The sequence below is a fragment of the Silene latifolia genome, chromosome 9 (genome assembly GCF_048544455.1).
Source record: "Silene latifolia isolate original U9 population chromosome 9, ASM4854445v1, whole genome shotgun sequence".
Lineage (NCBI taxonomy): Eukaryota > Viridiplantae > Streptophyta > Magnoliopsida > Caryophyllales > Caryophyllaceae > Silene > Silene latifolia.
The window spans coordinates 69,224,103-69,241,812 of NC_133534.1; the positions used below are offsets into that span (position 1 = coordinate 69,224,103).

Here is a 17,710-nt window from a genome sequence, read left to right on the forward strand (position 1 = left end):
GGTTGCATGGATCCTTTCATCATTGCCCATTTCACTTTATTATTTACATAGGCCTTCTAGTATTGTCTTCTCTTTGATGCTTCTTCATTAGATGCGATCAATTTAACTCCATTTCGCCATGTAAATGCAAGGTTAGCACTCCTTTCCTACCAAGGGGACAAAGCCTCAAAGAATATGCAAAATGGGAAACTAAAGATAGTAAATGACCCAATTATGCACTATAAAGCATAGGAACGGGGTTAATTCGGGGACTAAATGTGCTCAAATATGAGTCACATCAAACATCTTCAAGCCGAACCTTTGCTCGTCCCGAGTAAAGTGGTGACCAAAATTAGGACCTTTATTTAAACTAACCTACTAATATAGCCGATGTGAGTTAATTAGCGGGTCTCACTCCGCCCCTTCAACACACAACAAGACAACCATGAGGTAGGATGCCTTTTTGCAAGGCAAGGTGGGGCTTGCCAAAATGGCGATACATCCAAGCATTAATGTAATACTACGGTTTTATGAGTCTCTAGGTACTCTATTGAGTGGGCCTTACTCTGTCGAGTAAGGGTGTTTTGGGTTTTAAAAACAGTTTCTGTCTGTAGGGTACTCGATCGAGTAGCCTTGGTACTCGATCGAGTAGCCTTGGTACTCGATCGAGTAGGGGGCACTCGATCGAGTGGCTCGGTTTACGGGTAATGTTTTGTCGGGTTTTATTAATAATGCGAATTATTATATAAACCTTTCCGTCACTTTCATAATACAGTTTTATCAAACCTAATTACTCCAAAAGTGATTTCAAACTACGTTATTTGCATCCTTCGCATTATTGACAAATCCCGGAGCCTGGAAAGTCGGAATCTATCGTTCTTTACATCCTTGTGATCCTTGCGTCGAGGGTAAGATCTACGTACCAATTTTATATTATTTTATTAAAGTTGTTTAAACCCTAATTTGGGGATTTGGGGGTTTTGTTAGTTTTTGTAATTGTTAGTAATTATGTGATCATATGTTAGGAGGAGTATTCGTAGAGGAGGCTTTTTGATAACAGCTGTTGAGATCGTCTAATTGTTTTGCATTCGAGGTAGGGTTTCCCTACTCAGTATTATTCACATATGTGTTGGTTGTGATCTATGTTTGTTGAGTATTATCATACGAGTATTGTGACGGTTGTTGGAATTGTTTACTGCTGGTAGTTATGATTTTTTGTATCTGTCTGTGGTATTCGGGGTGCGTCCCTGGCTGAGTGGGGTCACTTGTGGGAGTGGCTTCACGCCCATTATTCGCCTTCTGTGGAACCAGGCACAGAAGGGATGTGCACATTAATGGATTTGGGTTATTCGCTCTATGGTATGAGCGGGGCTTAGATGGGAACGACTGCAGTCCCCCATTGGCGGAGTGGAGTAACCTGTTGCGACATGTACTCTGGCAGGACTACACACTTTAGTGTGTAGTCGGTGTTGAGGAGTTGATTGTGGAGTTTGGGTTATGTGACGGTTGAGATATATTGGTTTCTGTCTTATAGTAGTTGTATATGTATAATTATGTGAATAGTACTGACCCCGTTTTATTGTTTTAAAAACTGTGGTGATCCATTCGGGGATGGTGAGCAGTTGTTGAGCAGGTATGAGTCGAGAGATATGGGCTAGCTGGGATGTGTCACCTTCAGATGATAGAGTCTTCCGCTGTAGCTTGAGTAGTTTATCAGACATTTGTTTAGTTGTTTTGACAGTTGGCTTACGAACATGTAAACCGTTTTTGGCAGTTTGGTTTTTTGGATTGTATTCGCTTTAAACTTTTTACTATTTAAACGTTTTTTCTTTATTGTCTTTTGATTATCATTGCCTTGGGAAACCGAGATGGCAACAGCTTTATACCTGAGTGGTCCTGGTAAGGCACTTGGAGTATGGGGGTGTTACAAAATGGTATCAGAGCGACGATCCTGAAACTTGTAAAAATAATGAACCTAATGAACATAGGGAGTCAAATAAAATGAACCCGAGGTAAAAGTTATAGGAGCTAATACAAAGGCTTGGGACACGTCCTAAGGTCGCGAACTTGCCCTGCAATTTTGAATCGGTCACATGGGGGGGGGGGGTATGTGTCAGAGTCGTGTGTGTTATCTTTTGGTTTGTGTGTGTAGGCAATGATATATGTTGAGAATCATTGGATGTGGAAATGGAGGATTGGGTGTGTGGTTAAAAGTTGAAGAGGTGTGTTTTATATGTGGAATTGAATGAAAGGCATGTTAGCTGTTTATAATGTGGCACTTGATAACATGAAGTAGATTATTTTTGTTGATTGTATGAGGAATCGCGTAGATTTGCATGCGTAGTTGTTGTTATAATGTTAAGATAATAATGAATGCATAGTACGTTGGGGTATGTGAGATAACATGCGGGTAGTATTCACGAGTCTGCATGACTCGATCAAGTGGGGGGGGGGGGGGGGGGTGGGGCACTCGATCGAGTGGGTGAGGTACTCGACCGAGTGGGTCTGACTCGATCGAGTGGGTATTTGACGTTTTCATGATCAGAACCGTGTTTTTGGGTATTCGATCGAGTACATAGGGGCACTCGATCGAGTAGGGGGCACTCGATCGAGTGTCCTGTCAGCTTGATTGAGTGGGTTAGAGATCAGAAGGTCTGTTTGGGGTCTGGAGTCGGGGTACTCAATCGAGTACGAGAGGCACTCGATCGAGTAGCCTCCACTCGATCGAGTAGGTTTGGGCACTCGATCGAGTGGGTTCTGGGCAGGCTGTTTTCTTGTTTTGAGTTATAGTACGTATGTTTATATCTACCTTTTCTTATATAGTTTCAAGATGCTGCCAAAGAAAACCGCTTTGTATGCGAGAGCTGAGAGCATGAACGTGGATGACATAGTTAAGATGTTGAAGCATCAAGATGCTCTTACGGAGGCCCTTAAGAGAGTGGGGAAGGATAAGGAGGTTGATCACTCTAAGATCAACCTGTACATAGCAAGGTTTAACCCAAAAGAGTATAAGGGGACCGGGGAGCCAATTCTTCTTGACAATTGGCATAGGGAGATGGAGAACATTCTGGATTTAGTGCTTTGTCCGGATGAGTTGAGGGTAGAACAAGCTGCGTTCTACTTGAGGGAGGCAGCAGGAGAGTGGTGAGACAAGGTGAAAGTGAGCGCTAGAGAGATGTATGAGAAGCAGGGGCTGCCTGCTATTCCTTAGGAAGAGTTTAGGTAAGCTATGAAGAGGGAGTTCGTGCCGGAACATGTGAGGAGTAAGCTGAGGGAGGATTTTGATGGGTTCAAGATGACCTCTGAGATGTCTGTGGCTGAGTACTATAAGAAGTTTAATGAGAAGTCTAGATATGCTGAGGATATGGGACTGAGTGAGGAGAACCTAGCTCTGAAGTTCGAGAAGGGGTTGACCCCCAAGACAATGGATAAGTTACCCGTGGGAGTCCTTACTGATGTTAAGGAAGCTTATGAGAGGGCTGGGAGAGCTGAGAGGTTGGTAGAGATGGCCCGAGAGAGAGGTGCTGAGAAAAGAAAGGCTGAGAGCGAGGGTGGTGGCCAATTTAACTACAAGAAAGGCAACCACAATCAGGCTAGAGCGTATTCTTCTGGTTCAGGGTTTAGTACTGGGGCTTCATTCGGGTGTGGCCGTGGTATTAGTGGTGGTAGTTGGGGTATGACCTGCTTTAACTGTGGCGGTGTAGGCCACAAGAGACATGAGTGCACCAGTGCGGCGAACGGGGGTTACCAGAGATCAGGACAGGGGAGTTTTTCTCAGGGGCCGGCACGGAGTTTTGCGAGTAATAGACCAGCTGGGTCATGGAGCAACCGGGGAGGTCAGAGTAACAACGGTGGAGGTAACCGCAATGGCGGTAATTCTTATCAGAAACCAATTACCAACACCAACAACAACCATGGTCGGGTGCTAAGCCGCCTACTTCAACCAGTACTGTCCAGGGAGGTGGGCAGAAGACCAGTGGAAAGCTGTTTATGATGGACAAACAAGCAGCTGAGGACGACGCACATGTTAGCACTGGTACCTTTCTTGTTAATGGTGTTCACACTTTTGTTTTGTTTGATTCAGGGGCATCTCAGTCGTTTGTATCTTCGAGTCATGTTAAACAGTTGGGCTTGAGAGAGTATGAGTCTGTAAGTGAGAAAGTTTTTATACCTTCGGGAGAGTCTGTAACATGTGGGAGGTTGTTTAGGGATGTATCTTTGATAGTTGGGCAAGTTGATCTACCTGTAGACTTGCTTGAGTTTCCTTTAAACGGTTTTGAGATGATAGTCGGGATGGATTAGTTAGGTAAGTATAAATCTAAGATAGACTGCCATCAAAAGAAAGTGTCTATGAGAGGTCCTAAGGGCATAAGTGTGTCTTATAGTGGGTTTGTTGTCAAACCCAAAGTTAAGTTGATTGCAGCTGTGACCTTAAAGTCCTATCTGAGGAAGGGGTGCCCGTTGATCTTGTGCCATGTGAGAGATGACCGAATAGAGAGCCCGACGGTTGATCATATACCATTTGTGGGGGGGGGGGGGGGGTTTCAGATGTCTTTCCAGAGGAGATTCCGGGGTTGCCGCCGAAGAGGGAGAGAGATTTCACGGTTGAGTTGAAACCAGAGACAGGGCCAATCTCTAAGGCACCGTACCGGATGGGTCCTAAGGAGTTGGAGGAGCTCAGGAAGCAGTTAAACGATCTGATAGAGAAGGGATACATTAGACCAAGTGTATCACCGTGGGGAGCACCAGTTCTTTTCGTGAAGAAGAAAGATGGGAGCTTGAGGTTGTGCATAGATTACAGGGAGTTGAACCGAGTGACGGTAAAGAACAAGTATCCTTTGCTGAGGATAGATGACCTGTTTGATCAGTTGAGTGGCGCATTAGTCTTTTCCAAGATTGATTTGAGGTCGGGATACCATCAGGTGAAGATTAGGGAGGTGGACATACCAAAGACAGCTTTCACGTCGAGGTATGGCCATTATGGGTATGTGGTGATGCCTTTTGGGTTATCTAATGCACCGGCTGTGTTTATTGACCTGATGAACAGAGTTTCAGTCAGTTTCTGGACAAGTTTGTGGTGGTTTTCATTGATGATATCTTAGTCTATTCCAAGACTATGAAGGAGCATGAGGAACATCTGAGGATCGTGTTGCAGACCTTGAGGGAACACGAGTTGTATGCTAAGTTGTCCAAGTGTGAGTTCTGGTTGGAGAAAGTTTCTTTTCTGGGGCATGTGATCTCTAAGGATGGGGTAGCTGTGGATCCGGCAAAGATTGAGGCAGTGACCAAGTGGAAAGCACCAAAGAATGTAGCTGAGATTCAGAGTTTCTTGGGTTTAGCCGGATACTAAAGACGGTTTGTGAAGGATTTCTCCAAGATTGCTAGACCTATGACAGCTTTGATGAGGAAAGAGAACAGGTTTCGTTGAGATGAGAGTTGTAAAACGGCGTTCCAAACATTAAAGGAGCGTTTGACCACAGCTCCAATCTTAGCATTGCCTGAAGGGAGTGAGAACTTTGAGGTTTATACAGATGCCTCAAAGAATGAGTTGGGATGTGTGTTGATGCAGAACGATAAAGTAATTGCCTATGCTTCTAGGCAATTGAAGCCTTATGAGGAGAATTATCCTACACACGACCTAGAGTTGGGTGCAGTTGTGTTTGCTCTCAAGATTTAGAGACATTACCTTTATGGGGCGATGTTTAAGGTATTTTCAGATCACAAGAGTCTCAAGTACATCTTCACTCAATAGGAGTTGAACATGAGATAGAGGAGGTGGATGGAGTTGATTGGAGATTATGATATGGATATTATCTACCATGAAGGGAAAGCCAATGTTGTTGCAGATGCTTTGAGCAGGAAGAGTGTACATTCTTTATGTACAGCTATATCTTTGATGAGGTTGAGAGATGAGGTGGGAAAGTTTGGGATACATATGATGCAGAGAGGGGATGCCATGGGAGATTTGACAGTGCAGCCTGATCTTTATGATGATATACGAGGTAAACATGCTTTGGATCCTAATATGGTAGATTGGAGAGCTGGAGTAGAGAAAGGGACAGTGTCTAGATTCTCTATTCATTCAGATGGTAGTTTGAGGTTTGATGGAAGGTGGCGTGTCCCTAATGATGAGGAGCTGAAAAAGACAATCATGACAGAGGCACGTTGTACACCGTATTCGGTACATCCAGGTGGTGACAAGCTGTACAAAGATTTAAAGAACACGTTCTGGTGGCCTGGGATGAAGAAAGAAACAGCTGAGTTTGTGGCCCGTTGTTTGACATGCCAGAGAGTTAAAGGGGAACAACGACGACCACAAGGTAAGATTCAGTCTCTTGAGGTACCTGAGTGGAAGTGGAAATCCAATTCTATGGATTTTATCGTGGGTTTGCCAAAGAGTCAACAGGGTAACAACATGATAAGGATTATAGTGGATCGACTGACCAAGTCAGCTCACTTTGTGCCAATAAAAGATACATGGACTAAAGCACAATTAGCTATGGCTTATCGAAAGAACGTGCTAAAGTTACATGGGGTGCCTAAAGACATAGTTTCTGACAGAGATGCGAGGTTTATCTCCAAGTTTTGGAAAGCGTTACAGGAATCTTTGGGAACGACATTGAAGACGAGTACAACATTTCATCCTGCAACAGATGGTCAGACAGAGAGAACAATCAAGACTCTTGAGGATATGTTACGAGCTTGTGTGATGGACTTTGGTGGTAGCTGGGAACAGAGGTTGGATTTGATAGAGTTTTCTTACAACAGCTATCACGCTAGTATTGGCATGGCACCATTTGAGGCCTTATATGGGAGGAGATGTAGGAGTCTGATCTGTTGGGACGACAGTGTAGAGGCAGTGGTTTTAGGACCTGCGATGATACATGAGATGGTTGAGCAGATTAAGATGATCAGGGAGAGGATGAGAGCAGCTCAGGATAGGCAAAAGAGTTATGTAGAACTACATCACCGGGATATCGAGTTTCAGGTTGGGGACAAGGTTCTTCTGAAAGTGTCTCCTATGCGTGGGGTTATGAGATTTGGGAAGAAAGGCAAGCTGAGTGAGACGTTCATAGGGCCATATGAGATCCTAGACAGAGTTGAAGAGGTTGCTTACCGTTTGGCTTTACCGTCTTCTTTGGATAGGGTGCATAATGTGTTTCATGTATCTTAGCTGCGGAAGTATGTGAGTGATCCGTCACATGTGTTAGAGGTAGAGAGCATAGAGCTAGATGAGTCCTTGTCTTATCTTGAGGTGCCTAAGCAGATTCTTGACCGAAAGGTTAGGAAGACTAGGAGTGGTGAGACAGTTTTGCTTAAGATCCTTTGGTCTAATCATGAGGTAGAGGAAGCTACATGGGAGGCAGAGGAGGCTATGAGAGAGCGTTACCCTTTCCTTTTTGATCAGGTATGTATGGTTACGGGGACGTAACCTTGTTTCTTTTAGGGGGGTAGGAGATGATCGCAAAGAGTTTTACACCCTTTTTGTGTTGTGTCGGTTTGTTTTGTAGTGGTTTGAGTCGGGTTATGTTTGGTTGGTAACATGTTTTTATGTTAAGTTTTATGTTGGTTGTTGTGTCGGGAGTGTGGTAGTATGTTTTTGTTTTGTTGTGGTTTGAACTTCGGGGACGAAGTTCTTTTTAAGGAGGGAAGACTGTAATACTACGGTTTTATGAGTCTCTGGGTACTCTATCGAGTGGGCCTTACTCTGTCGAGTAAGGGTGTTTTGGGTTTTTAAAACAGTTTCTGTCTGTAGGGTACTCGATCGAGTAGCCTTGGTACTCGATCGAGTAGGGGGCACTCGATCGAGTACGTTGGGCACTCGATCGAGTGTCTCGGTTTACGGGTAATGTTTTGTCGGGTCTTGTTAATAATGCGAATTAATATATAAACCTTTCCGTCACTTTCATAATACACTTTTATCAAACCTAATTACTCCAAAAGAGATTTCAAACTACGTTCTTCGCATCGTTCGCGTTATTGACAAATCCCAGAGCTTGGGAGATCGGAATCTATCGTTCTTTACATCCTTGTGATCCTTGCGTCGAGGGTAAGATCTACGTACCGATTTTATAGTATTTTATTAAAGTTGTTTAAACCCTAATTTGGGGATTTGGGGGTTTGTTGGTTTTTGTGATTGTTAGTAATTATGTGATCATATGTTAGGAGGAGAATTCATAGAGGAGGCTTTTTGATAACAGCTGTTGAGATCGTCTAATTGTTTTGCGTTCTAGGTAGGGTTTCCCTACTCAGTATTATTCCCATATGTGTTGGTTGTGATCTATGTTTGTTGAGTATTATCATACGAGTATTGTGATGGTTGTTGGAATTTTTTACTGCTGGTAGTTATAATTGTTTGTATCTGTCTGTGGTATTCGGGGTGCGTCCCTGGCTGAGTGGGGTCACTTGCGGGAGTGGCTTCACGCCCATTATTCGCCTTCTGTGGAACCCGCCACAGAAGGGATGTGCACATTAATGGATTTGGGTTATTCGCTCTATGGTATGAGCGGGGCTTAGGTGGGAACGGCTGCGGTCGCCCACTGGCGGAGTGGAGTAACCTGTTGCGACGGGTACTCTGGCAGGACTACATACTTTAGTGTGTAGTCGGTGTTGAGGAGTTGATTGTGGAGTTTGGGTTATGTGACGGTTGAGATATGTTGGTTTCTGTCTTATAGTAGTTGTATATGTATGATTGTGTGTATAGTACTGACCCCGTTTTATTGTTTTAAAAACTGTGGTGATCCATTCGGGGATGGTGAGCAGTTGTTGAGCAGGTATGAGTCGAGACATATGGGCTAGCTGGGATGTGTCACCTTCAGATGATATAGTCTTCCACTGTTGCTTGAGTAGTTTATCAGACATTTGTTTAGTTGTTTAGAGAGTTAGCTTACGAACATGTAAACCGTTTTTGGCAGTTTGGTTTTTGGGATTGTATTCGCTTTAAACTTTATACTATTTAAACGTTGTTTCTTTATTGTCTTTTGATTATCATTGCCTCGGGAAACAGAGATGGTAACAGCTTTATACCTGAGTGGTCCTGGTAAGGCACTTGGAGTATGGGGGTGTTACAATTAAAGCACATAAAACATGTAATGGATGCATCTACAAAAAGAATAGCCACTTACCTCATCTGAGTGGCGGAAATTATCTACAAGGTAAGCAATCTAAGGGTACACACTCCATCATAGATATGGTTTCTTCAAACTACTAAGCCTAGAAGGATATCAATAAATCACCTCCAAGTTGTGTCAAGCTAGGGTACCTTTGTCCTCAATCGTTAAATGTTTTCGTCAAGATTAGACTCCCTACGGTGTGAGAAACACTGTAGGATCGCGGAATTCCCCTTCTTGCCTAGACAATAATAAGGGTCGTCCCCTCTCTACCATGCACAAAAGTGGATTTCATGAAAAAGGGATCAATAGATTTTGAGTTTCATGTGGGAGTTTGCTTTTGTTGTTGTTATTCCCCCCAATTTCTTGTGGCATTTGACATTTGAGAACACTTTCTTTTTGCCATTTCTTTTGATGTTTGACATTTCAATACTTGACAACTTTCAACTTTTTGCATTTTCTTTTGAACATTTTCAAAGCTACCCCATTTGTAGTGAGGGTGCTTTTATTTGAAGCATAGGAGTTTTTATTTTTGTTACTCTTCTTTTCTTTTGATGCAATTGCAAACTTTTTTACTTTCATTTCAATTATTGAACTCAAATTTTGAGAATTTTTGTGCCCATTCCCTTTTTGATGACAAAATGTGGTAGAATATGGAAAATGGTTTCATGGTTTCAAGGGTCACCTTGGAATAAACGGCAGCCTAGGAGTTATCACACCACAAGGTACTCTTGACTAGGCCTTAATTCATGGGTCAAAGGATACTAGCATGATACATCCTAGGGTGTTTTACAAGCATTCTAATGAGCAAAGTCTTAATAAGAAAAAGTATCTACAAGGGCCTTATATACACTTTTCAAGCTTCCTAAATAGATGTTTTCACAAAAAATTTCCTAAATGCAACTATATGCCATGATGGAACTAACATTTATACAACCTAATGCATATGCTTCTACAAACTAGTATGCCATATAATCTAAATGCAATTCCTAAGATCACATTGGTGTATACCGCATCAACTAAAATCAAGCCACATAGTGATTAACATAAAGAGGAAAAAGGAAATTGGAAAGATCATACCATGCGGTCTTCAATATCCTCATGTCTCGGATGTGTCGTAGTCGATCAATGTGAAAAAGGATGGACAAACAAACAAACAATATGTACAAGATATACAATACTAAACTATAAAGGAAATGAACATGTTTTTGGGTTTTTGTTTATGAAAAAAAAAAGACATGTTTTTGTATTTCTCAAAAAATTTCAATTTTTATCATTTTTGTTTTAAGAGTCAAGTTAGAATTTCCCATCCCCACACTAGTATGGGCATTGTCCTCAATGGCCAATACGATAGGAAATTATGCAAGCTATACGTGAATGCATGATTGCTACACTAGATGCAAACTATATGGAATATAAACAAGTGAACGCAAACTACACTATACTATATCATGCATGAATTTTTGTTTGGTTGGAGATCATAATTTATATTAACTCCCAATGCTCGTGCTTGAACTTCCCCAAACCAAATGAGACACTATTGATAGTGTAAAAATTTGGGGGAGTTCATGCATAAAAATGATATGCATGAAACTAAACTTGTCATTTTGGATTTTACATGTGGGAACAATAAAAGACACCTCAATGAAACAGAGGTGAGAGTCCTCTAGGTGGTGATAGGACTCAATATTCATGATCAAGATAAAAATATTTGAAAATAAGAGAAATGAACAAAGATAAAGGAGGTGTAGGAAACTCACAATGGGTTGTTACCTCCTCCAAAAAGCTTGCTAATCCTCAATGGTCGCCCATGGCGACATCACTATCATCATCATCGTCATTATCATCATCCTCATTGTCATCATCATCTACCTCCATGGATCTGGAGGCTTCACCATCATCACTTGAGCTTTCCATTTCTTCTTCCTCATCTTCCTCTTCTTCTTCTTCCTCACTCTCAACAACAATCTCCTCACCACCCATTTTAGGAGCATTAGGAAAGAATACTTTCCTATCCGCCCAACTAGGCATAGGACATGATGGGTCAAGGAGTCGTTGCTTAGATAGGTGTAGGAGGGGCGGATATTGAGCTCTATAGGCATTGACTCGGTCTTCATAGGCTTTCTTATGCATGTGTTGCATTAATTGAGTCAAGTAATCGTTACCTACCTCAACATCTTTGGGTCGGATTTCTTGGTAGGTAAACGGGTAGGGTGGAGTCACAATAGAGGAGGAGGAGGAGGGCTCGACAATGGTTTCCCTATGTTGTTGCATAATCAGCTCGGCTTCATTGGAGAGTGGAAGATGATAATTTGGGCTTCGGACATTGAGTCGGCAAATCTTGTTTGGTAGAATGAAGGACTTAGCATCTTTTGTGAGCCACACAAATTTTTTGTCAAGGTTATTATTCTTGACCAAATAAAATTTGTTAATCATAGTGGCTAGATCAATAAGGTTGCCTCCCCTGACCGGCTTGTAAGTCTTATCCTTGTTGAAATCCTGGTTAAAGTGTTTGGCTAACCATGTTATCAATCCCCCATTCACAAAAAAAGCCGCTCCTTCCTTACCATGGTCAATTGTAAGCCACCTTTCAAGTAAGAGTTGAAGTACATTGTATTTCTTGGTGAACTTCTTGTCGACATTCATGGTTGACTCAAGGTAGATGAAATCGAGTTCGATGAAATGATTTGTGCCCTTCCTTGCAATTAGAATATTTCCCACAACCTTATGCCATACCCTTATACCCGGATGGTAGACATAAAGGGCACGTCACTCATGGAAGGATTCAAATTTTCTTCCGGTGATTCCTTTCCATAAAGGGGCGCAGTCATATTTTGAAAGCTTCTTCACATAAGGAGAATGGTCCTCAAGGCCAAACACCTTGCCAAACTCTTCCAAAGACATATTTCTATCTACATTTTCAAGGCGGAATTCAACATTCCTTCGAGCCTTTACCTTAGTGATTTTCAATGAAGTTATAAATTCCATGGTGAGGGAGAGGTAAGTTAATTCTTGCATGTCAAATAATGTAAGCAACCCCATAGACTCGAAGAAGTTCTTGGTCCTCTCAATAACACCCAATTTGGCTAAAGCATCTTGACAAATAAACTTGGTGGGCAAAATTGTTTTCTTAGCAAGAGATATAAAAGCTTTCCTATGAGAATCAGATGTGAAAGTTACCTCTGGATATTCTTGTAATTGCTTAATATCCGGAATAGAAGTAGTAGCTTCCACCGTAGGAGTAGGTACCTCTTGAATTTCCACTCTTGCTTGTTGTACCACCAAAGCTTTGAAAGCTTGAAGAGCTTGTTGACTCTTTGAAAGATTTGATTTTAGGGGTGCCTTGTTTCCACCTTTAGTTCTTGCCATTGTTCTTCTCCATGTTAAGAATGCATCAACAACCAAAGTTTTGCTTGAATGCTCCTAGTATCCTTAAGCTTCAATGAACCCTAATCGATTTAGGATTTTCGAAATTGCCTTGTCACCCTAGAAAATCGATTCAATTTTTGAGGGTTTTGATGTTTGAATGGCTTTATGTTGATAAAGGAGTAATTTGATTGTGTTTTGAGGAAGTTTGGATTTGATTTGGGTGAATTTTGTTGAGGAAAATGTGTTTTATGGATGAAGGGATTGAGGGTTTTGAGGGTTTTGAATGTGTGTTTGTGTTTGAATAGAATGAAATTAATTGGGGAAGAGGGTTTAAAATCCCGTGTTATAGCATTTCAAGAGCAGGAGACGAGCAGATTCTGGTGGAGACGCTCGGATTGTAGGTCAGTCAGCATTGAAATACCAAACCCGTGTTGAGACGAGCGTCTTCAGGAGGAGACGAGCGTCTTTCTCTGGAGACGGGCGGATTCTGGTGGAGACGCGCGGATTGTAGGTCAGAGTGAAATCCCAATTTTTGAAGTAGCCAAGTCGCGCGGATTTTAAATCAGACGAGCGTCTTCTTGACTGAGACGAGCGTTTTCTCCATGGGACGCTCGGATCCATAGTCAGTACGAAATTTTCCTTTCCAGCTCTGCCAAGACGAGCGTCTTACTGTCAGGACGCTCGGATCACTTCTGCACCTCACGGGTTCAGTTCCACCAGTGGGGATTCTTCATTCTCGTGTCATTTCTTCTTCATTCCTTTGGTCTTCATTGCGGGTGCACTACAAAGGCTCGGATAGCCTAAGCAATTGCTATCCCCACACTAGTCCAAACACTACATATCAAGAAACATTAAAGTACCTCCCTCACTTTCTCTCATAATGATAACCTTGATCAAAACATAAAAATGTAAATCCAAAATTGACAAAAATGCAATACAAGAAGTAAAATGCAAGTTAAGGGGTTAGAATATTTTCAAATGGTGGTTTAGGGAGGACTCCACCAAACTCTCATTCGTGTATGGGATGTCAAGGGGGCATAGCCAAGGTGTTGTTGATGTTGCTCAACACCTTGTAGAAGTAGTCAAAGGCTTGTTCATTTTTATTATATAGATCTTCAATAGAGCTTTGCACATTATGTTCTTCATTGTGGTGACTTGAGTCAAAATGATCACCAAAGCCTTGGTCTAGGGTCATAGCCTTGCCAATGTAGGGGTTGACTAATCCTTCAAATTCATCATCCCATAGACCACATACTTCACTAGCTTGCTTCCCAATAGTGTCATGAGTTGATGAAAACAACTCTTCTTCCTTGTTGGCATGGCCTATGAGGCCTTCTTCAATACTTGTCATGATTGATGGTGAGCTCTTCAAGCTCTCATTCTTGTTGAAATTTTCTTGCTCTCCGGATAGAGCATTTTGAGGATTATCCACTTTCTTCTTCCAGATGGGTAGTGATTCTTTACCCATAGCTTGATCTTTGCATTGAAATGCCAACTTCTTCTTATCACTTTCTCGGCTATAGTGATCAACCTTGAAACATGGCTCACGTAATCGAGGAGCTCTCATTATCTTGTCAAGATTAAAAGTGATTGTTTCATCCCCACTTCAAGTGTGAGCTCTCCATGTTTCACATCAATCACCGCTCCCGCGGTGTGCAAGAAAGGTCTTCCTAAAATGATAGGAATGTTGAAATTCTCCTCCATGTCTATAATGACAAAATCTACCAGGATAAAGAATTTGCCCATTCTCACGGGTACATCCTCCTATATCCCTAGAGGTATCTTTGTTGATCGATCTGCCATTTGAAGGGTAATATTAGTACACTTGAGTTCTCCCATTCCTAGCCTCTTGCATACCGAGTATGGCATGACACTTACACTTGCTCCAAGGTTACATAAAGCTTTGTTGATTTTAGTGTCGCCAATGGTGCAAGGAATAAAGAAGCTTCCCGGATCTTTGCGCTTTGGAGGTGAACTTCCTTGAAGAATAGCACTACTCACTTTGGTGAAAGCGATAGTTTCTAGCTTCCGGATGGATTTCTTCTTGGTAAGAATTTCTTTCATGTACTTTGCATAGGCCGGAACATGATTGATCAATACCATAAATGGGATTGAGAGTTTTAAGTTCTTCATAATTTCCATGAACTTTCCAAGTTGTTCATCAAACTTAGGCTTAGCTTGAGGACTTGGGAATGGAAGTCTAATCACAATAGGCTCTTTTTCTTTAGCCTTCTCTTCATTCTTCTTCTTTGAAACATCATGGATGGTGGTTTCTTCTTCTTCCTTAGAGTTCCCAACTCTTTGCTTGTCACTAGCCTCCACAACTTCTTCATCAATTGGCTTCTTCGGCCCTTCATACCTTGTACCATTCCTCAAATGGATGGCACTCACCGACTCATGTCTTGGGGGATTACCTTGAGGTGGTAATTTCCCCTTTTGTCTTTGAGAGCTAGAAGATGCTAATTAAGTCATTTCGGTTTCCAACATTTTGGTGTGGGCTAGTATGTTGTATGGTGATGTCTTTTGCTTTGCTATCTTTTTACATTTGAGTAAAAAATTCTTGTTGGTTATTTTGCATTTGGAGGACCGCTTTTTGAACATCAAAGCCTTGGTCATTTGTTTGATTGTAAGAGGGTCGATTTTGATAACTTTGGCTTTGGTTGAAAAAGGGTCTTTGAGCTTGATTTCTCATTGGGGGTGGGGTGTATGTTGGTTAAGGGTTTTGAACATTTTGGCTCTTGTATGAAAGATTTGGGTGGAATTTGGTATTCTCATTGTAATAGTTGGAATAATGGGTGCCACTCTTGTATGCTTGAAAAGCATTGACTTGTTCACTTGTTCCCCTACATTCACTTTGGTCATGTCCCAAAGTTCCACAACTCTCACATACTCCACTTGGAATTTAGGATGATGCCACCATAGCATTAACATGTTGTTTGGATGATTTGGAAGCCTCTTCAAGTTTAGCTATGGCCTTCTCAAACTTCAAATTGATGGTGTCAATATGAGCACTTAGTTGAGCACCCAATTGAGTGATGTAATCTACCTCATGTTTTCCTCCTCTAGTAGCCTTCTGAGGCCTACTATATTGCGAATTATGAACCGCCATTTCTTCAATTTTGGCCCATGTTTGATTGTCATCAACTTCGGTAAACATACCATTAGATCCCATATTGAGAATGTTTCGGGAGTCTTCATATAGACCGTTCCAAAATTGTTGTACAAGGAACCACTCGTTAAGTCCATGGTGTGGACAAGAACGACAAGTGTCCTTAAATCTCTCCCATGCTTCATACAATGATTCTTCATCCCTTTGTTTTAACCCGGTGATTTGGGCTCTCAACATGTTAGTCTTCTTCCGAGGATAGAATTTCTTGTAGAAAGCAAGTGCCAATTTCTTCCATGAATCAATACCAAGAGTAGTCTTGTCTAGGCTTTTCAACCATTGTTTCGCGGTACCAATCAAAGAAAAAGGAAATAAGACCCATCGGATTTGGTCTTGAGTAACTCCAGTTTGAGAAATCGCATCACAATAGTCACAAAAAGTCTCCATATGTGAGTGAGGGTCTTCACTTGGCATCCCCCCCAAATTTACTTCTCTCAACTAGTTGTATGAATGCGGATTTGGCAATGAAATTACCGGTTAAATGTTGTAGTGTAGGAGTACCATTTGGTAGGTTCTCCTCAGTTGGTACGGTACCGATTGAGAATTTAGGCATTGTGGGTTGATTTTGTGGTGGGTTTTGTATTGGGTTGTCCTCTTCTTCTCTTGCAAAAGGGTTGGTAAACTCAATGTTATTTGGTTGAATGTCCACAATTTCTCCAATACCTCTTAAAGTACCTCTAGGAAGTCTTCTATTGTTGGTTAAGGTTCTTTCAATTTCAAGATCAATGGGTAACAAGTTACCTTGTGATCTTCTAGACATGCAAAATATCAAACAACTTGAAAACAATTAGAACAACCTTGAGGAGATTGACTTCACCAAGGTAAAGAAAGACACAACTAGAAACAATTAATGAAAATCAAATCAATTTAACACCGTCCCCGACAACGGCGCCATTTTTGGTGCGGTATAAAACTCGTCGTCAAAAGCTACCTAACCAAAACAATATTTATAACTTTATGACTACTCTTAGCAAAGAGGCAAGTAAAGGTCGGATCCCAAGGGACGGGTATTGATGTAGGATTTTCAATTGCAAATGGTTGTGTCTTAGGGTGTCACAAATTGGGTTGAGATAGGAGATCAACTAAGCTAATAAACAATATGAAAGTAATGTAATAAAAATAAGCAAGATAATTAAAATGAGATGTAAACAATTGATTAAAATCACTAGGGTGTCATGGGTTCATAGGGGATTCATGGGAGTTGATCATACAAACATGTTCTCAACTAGATGCAAGCACTTATTGTTGTGATGGGATCGAGTTGGTGTATAAGCTTATAATCCCTAAGAAGGTTTGGGTCCCGGAGCCGAATCGATTAGATTGTACAACACCTACAAGTCGACTTAGTCCTTCCTATTCAACTATATGCATGGTCTAATGAGACTCAAGTTGGTGTATAAGCTTACAAGTCTCATTGAAAAGATAGGTGATGGGTAAAAAAATGCAAGGATTCATAGGCTCGCATTTCCTCAAACATAACATGTGCATAAGTTGAAATCACAACAAGCAAGCAAATTAATTATGAAAATATATTAGATTAAGCATGAATCAATCCCCAAGTTGGTTTCCCCTAATTCCCCATTAACCCTAGTTAAGGAAACTACTCACTCATATTCGAGTTTAACATGCTAACAAGATTGTCAATCATACTAGCAAAGCAAAACATGATAAAAGTGATTAACAATAACTAAACAAGGTTAAGAGAGAATTATACCTATGAAGATGATTCCAAATAATAAAGCAAAGAATAATAGAAGTACTGGATGATTGATGGTAGGTTGTCAATCCTCCAAATAAAACCAAATAATCTTCTAATTACCCAAAATAAATGAAGAACAATAGAGAAATTAAGGAAAGATTAAGTATTGAGATTTGTATTAAGACTAGATTAAGAATTGATTATAAGATTAAGAATGGATTACAACTTAATTAAGAGAGCAGCATTAAGGAATTATAAGACTTCCTTGTTAATATAGGTAGTACAAAGGGGTATTTATACTAAAGATTAGGTACAAGGATTAGGGTTACTATGGGCTTAAATGACTATTAAGTCCTTAAGAAAAGTTGAGGAAATGCTCCTCTCGAA

The 17,710-nt window shown here is 41.2% G+C and overlaps 1 non-coding gene across 1 annotated transcript; it reads left to right on the top strand.

The window, feature by feature from the left end:
- Positions 1-15,697: 15,697 nt before the first annotated feature.
- On the top strand, positions 15,698-15,804 carry LOC141603681 (small nucleolar RNA R71). The gene has a single exon (XR_012525540.1). It is a non-coding gene; the product is annotated as a small nucleolar RNA R71 (small nucleolar RNA).
- Positions 15,805-17,710: the final 1,906 nt, after the last annotated feature.